Raw genomic sequence first — 4,945 nt, 5'->3', positions numbered from 1 at the left:
CCAAGGACGAGGGAATGCATCCACCAATGTGTCAAACATTCAATGCAACTATTGTCACAAGTTTGGACACTATGAAAGAGATTGCTGCAAGAAGCAGTATGACCAAGGTGGTCAATCCAAGGGAATTCCCGAGGAAGAGGAAATCATCGTGGTGGACATTCTAGTCACAGTCATTTTGCAAATGAACATGGAAATATGTTTCTTGCAAGTGAGGAATTGCATCAGACTGATACAATGCACCTAGACACTGATTTCAATCCCAAAGAGGATTTCAGCTATCAAGTCGACCAAGTGGAACAGGATCCTTGATACATCGACAGCGGTGCATCATCTCATATGACAAAACATCAGGAATGGTTCACAGAAATGAAGCCATTAGAAGGTCAAAAGAATGTCATCTATACAGCAGACAATACACCGAATACGGTTCAAGGGACAGGTGTTATCCCTATGAACAATTTCACTGGTACAAAAGGATTAGTCAAAGATGTGCTCTATGTTCCGAAGCTCAGTAAGAACCTTTTGTCAGTAGGTCAAATGACGGAACACAACTACAAAGTCATCTTCAACGGTGATGAATGCACTATCAGAGACAAATCCAAAAGAGGTCAGCGAGTAGCAAAAGGTGTCAAGGAAGGACGCTTATACAGGATGCTAGCTACAGTACCAGATAAGCATGCCATGTCAGCTCAAATGCAACAGATGCCACTATCTGCAAAATGGCACAAGAGATATGGTCATGTCAACTTCAAGTACTTGTTAGATCTCAGGAATCAAAATATGGCAATTGGGATTCCGAAGCTACAATTTCTTGGAAAAGTTTGTGAAGCATGCTGCTTCGGCAAACAAAAGCGAACCAACTTTGTCAGAAGTACCTCTCGTGCACGAGGTATTCTTGATTTAATTCATACAGATGTATGGGGTTATGCCCAGACCCGCAGCATCAATGGTTCACTTTATTACTTGACCTTCATCGATGACTACAGCAGATATTGTTGGGTCTACTTTCTGAAAGAGAAATCTGAAGTGTTTACCAGATTTCAAGAATTCAAAGCCATGGTAGAAAACCAAACAGGCAGAAAGATCAAGGTCATGAGATCAGACAGAGGAGGTGAATACATGTCTTCAGCCTTCATGAACTTTTGCAAAAATCACGGCATTCGAAGACAATTCACATGTGCAGATACTCCTCAGCAAAATGCAAGAGCTGAAAGGAAGAATGGGACTTTAGCAGACAGTGCTAGAGCAATGCTTAGTGAAAAGCATCTTCCGAATCAGTATTGGGCAGAAGCAATAGCTACAGCTAACTACTTGCTTAATCGGCTTCCTACCGAACCGATACAAGGTATGACTCCTTATGAAGCATTCACTGGACACAAGCCACGCATTGGGCATCTCCGCATATTTGGTTGCATAGCATATGCCCACATACATGATGATCATCGCAGGAAATTGGATGCGAAGTCACGCAAATGCATCATGGTATGAAGAAAGTAAAGCATACAAATTGTATGATCCCATCAACCGCAAAGTCATTATCTCCAGAGATGTAATCTTCGATGAGGAATCAGAATGGAAAACCTCACCTACACAGGAGATAGAAGCATCGACTTCACAGTCATCTACAGAACAAGTTGATGAAGAAGAGCAAGAATTGCCAGCAACACCCCAAGCAGTGCCACAGCAGCTCAGACGGTCTACTAGGGAAAGCAGACCACCAGCCAGATTGACATATGCTTAGAAAGGCAAAGCAATTCAGGTGGAAACCACCAACTATGCTCTTATGACTACCATCATGGCTACAGAAGAGCCAGTGTACTTCGAAGACGCAGTAGATAAGCTAGAGTGGCAAACTGCCATGAATGAAGAAATGGATTTGTGTATAAAAATAACACTTGGGAATTATGCGACCTTCCACCAGGAAAGAAGGCCATAGCCAACAAATGGGTATACACAGTGAAGTACCATCCAGATGGCAGTATTTAGAGATACAAAGCCAGATTAGTTGCAAAAGGATTTGCACAACAATATGGCCAAGATTATGATGAGACTTATGCTCCAGTAGCTAAGATGGATTCCATACGGTTCTTGATATCACTAGCGACACTCAGTAAATGGAATGTGTATCAGCTCGATGTCAAGAATGCATTTCTCAATGGTTATCTAGACGAGGAAGTCTACATGCAACAACCAGCCAGTTATGTTGAACCAGGAAAAGAGAACAAAGTTTGCCATCTCAAGAAAAGTCTCTATGGCTTAAAGCAAGCACCCAGAAGTTGGTACAGCAGAATTGACAGATATTTTGCTAATCTGGGATACATGAAGTCCAATGCAGATCATACTCTCTACTACAAAGTTCAAGGGGAAGATATTACTATTGCACTTTTGTACGTAGATGATCTGATTGTGACAGGAAGCAAGGATAGCTTCATCAGAAAACTAAAACAAGACTTATCTGTAGAGTTCAACATGAAAGATCTTGGACTTATGCACTATTGTCTTGGAATTGAGTTCTGGAGAGATTCCGATAGCACATTCATGAGTCAGCTCAAATATGTTGACAGTCTCCTGAAGAAGTTTCATATGGCAGATTGCAAGATTGCAGCCACTCCCATGGAACAGAGTTTGAAACTTACTAAAGATTCAGAAAAGCCTACAGTCAATGGCAGATACTACAGGCAACTCATTGGATCTCTTATATATCTGACAATCACACGGCCAGATATTTGTTATGCAGTAAGCTCACTAGCACAGTTTATGGCAAATCCAAAACAGTCTCACTGGAATGCAGCCAAAAGAGCCTTGAGATACATCAGAGGTACAAGACAATTTGGGATAGAATACAGAGGAAGTCATCCACGATTGCATGGATACTGTGACAATGACTATGCTGGAGATCATGAGACCAGGAGATCGACACAGGGATATGCATTTTTCCTTGGTCAAGGTGCTATATCATGGTTGTCAAACAAACAGCCAACTGTTTCTTTGTCTTCGACTGAAGCAGAATATAGAGCACTCACTACAGGTGCATGTGAGGCTATATGGCTCAGAAGACTATTGTCAGAAACAGATTACTTTGATGAGTCAAAGCCAATAACAATATACTGTGATAATCAATCGGCTCAAGCATTGGCCAAAAATCCAGTATATCACTCCAGAACAAAGCACATTGATGTCAGAGAGCACTTCATCCGAGAAAGAGTGTTACTTGGTGACATCACACTGCAGCATTGTGATAGCAAAGAAAATGTTGCAGACATCTTTACCAAACCACTCGGTAAAGAGCTATTCGAGAAACACCGACTAGCTCTTGGTTTGATGCAGAGGAAGGACATTCCCATTAAAGGGGTGTGATGGAATGTAATGCTCAGTCCTTCTTCGATTCCCCAGAATCATCATCTTGAGGGAAGGCCTACTTCATGATGTTGATCTTGAGGGAAGGTGTTGAGAGTTCACGCTCAACATCATGTGATCATGTGTGCATAGCACCATCACGTGATCATATGTGCATAGCACTAACCTTATAGAGTGCTATAAAGGAAAGGGTTAGATCCCCTAACCCTAACCCTAAAAGGGTTTGTATATATTCTATTTTTTCAACTAATTCTAGTGTACAGTTAGTCATTTGTGGTGTGCTCTCTAGCTGTGCCCTCTCTCCTCATCTCCACTCTTCTCCTCTCCCCTCTTCATATTTTGTCAGAAGTTTGAGATGAAGGATTTGGGAGAGCTGCGTTATTTCTTGGGCATTGAGGTGATTAGATCACCAAGTGGGATACAGCTCTTGCAGAGGCAGTATGGATTGGACATGCTGTCCAAATATGGGATGACAGGCTGTAAGCCTATTTCAGTTCCTTTGGAGCAGAATGTGAAGCTGAGCGCAGATGCAGGTGAGCTTCTGGAAGACCCTACTATGTACAGACGCATAGTAGGAAGTTTGATTTACATGACTATTACCAGGCCAGATTTGAGCTATGCTGTTGGGTTGGTAAGTCAGTTTATGCAGGCTCCAAGGAAACCGCATTTGGATGCGGCTAGACGCATACTCAGGTATGTGAAGTCCACATTGCAGTATGGACTATTTTATGAGGCTGGGGTTCAGATACAGTTGCATGGATACACTGATGCTAATTGGGCTGGTAACATTTCTGATAGACGATCTACCAGTGGATATGTGTTCTCTTTTGAGAGTGCTACAGTCACTTGGAGCAGCAAGAAACAGCCTACAGTTGCCTTGTCGAGCACAGAGGCTGAGTATAGGGGTGCAGCAATGGCTGCATGTGAGGTAGCTTGGTTGCATAAGCTACTCTATGATATGCATCAGTCTACAGATGGGCCAGTTGTCATTTATTGTGACAACATGAGCAGCATACACTTGGCAAAGAACCCAGTCTTCCATGCTAGAACAAAGCACATTGAGGTGCATTATCACTATGTGCGGGAGAAGGTTTTACTAGGTCTTATTGATCTAGTTTATGTCAGCACAGAGGATCAGGTAGCTGATATATTCACGAAAGCATTGGGTGCAGAGAAGCTACGCAAGTTCAGAGACCTGCTTGGTGTGCAGGAATTGGGAGTGAGCTCGAGGGGGAGTGTTGAGATATCGAGCTCCACTCGCGATATGCCAGGGTGACTGTTGTGCATTTATGTCACCGACTTGTTAGCTGGAGATGCAGTTGGTACACCGCCCACGAATAATAGCTGGATGACAGCTATCCTTATCTACACTAGTTCGTGGCTCAGTTAGTATGCCACCTTAGTTAGTTGAGTTTGGTTTGAGACCCACATATAGGGTTCTTCTATTTCTTTGTACTACAGTTCTTTTGGCTTTCACAACTAAGAAGAGGAAAACTGTTTTCAGCCTCCACCTTTGTGTGTATTCCCCCATTGTGCATGTGAGAAAGCTGCAAGTGAGACTCCTTCCCTCTCTCCCACTATCTCCACA

The sequence above is a fragment of the Dipteris shenzhenensis genome, chromosome 9 (assembly GCF_047967505.1).
Source record: "Dipteris shenzhenensis isolate YYH24624 ecotype China chromosome 9, Dip_SZ_1.0, whole genome shotgun sequence".
Classification (NCBI taxonomy): Eukaryota; Viridiplantae; Streptophyta; class Polypodiopsida; order Gleicheniales; family Dipteridaceae; genus Dipteris; species Dipteris shenzhenensis.
Note: the sequence above shows the minus strand (reverse complement) of the source record.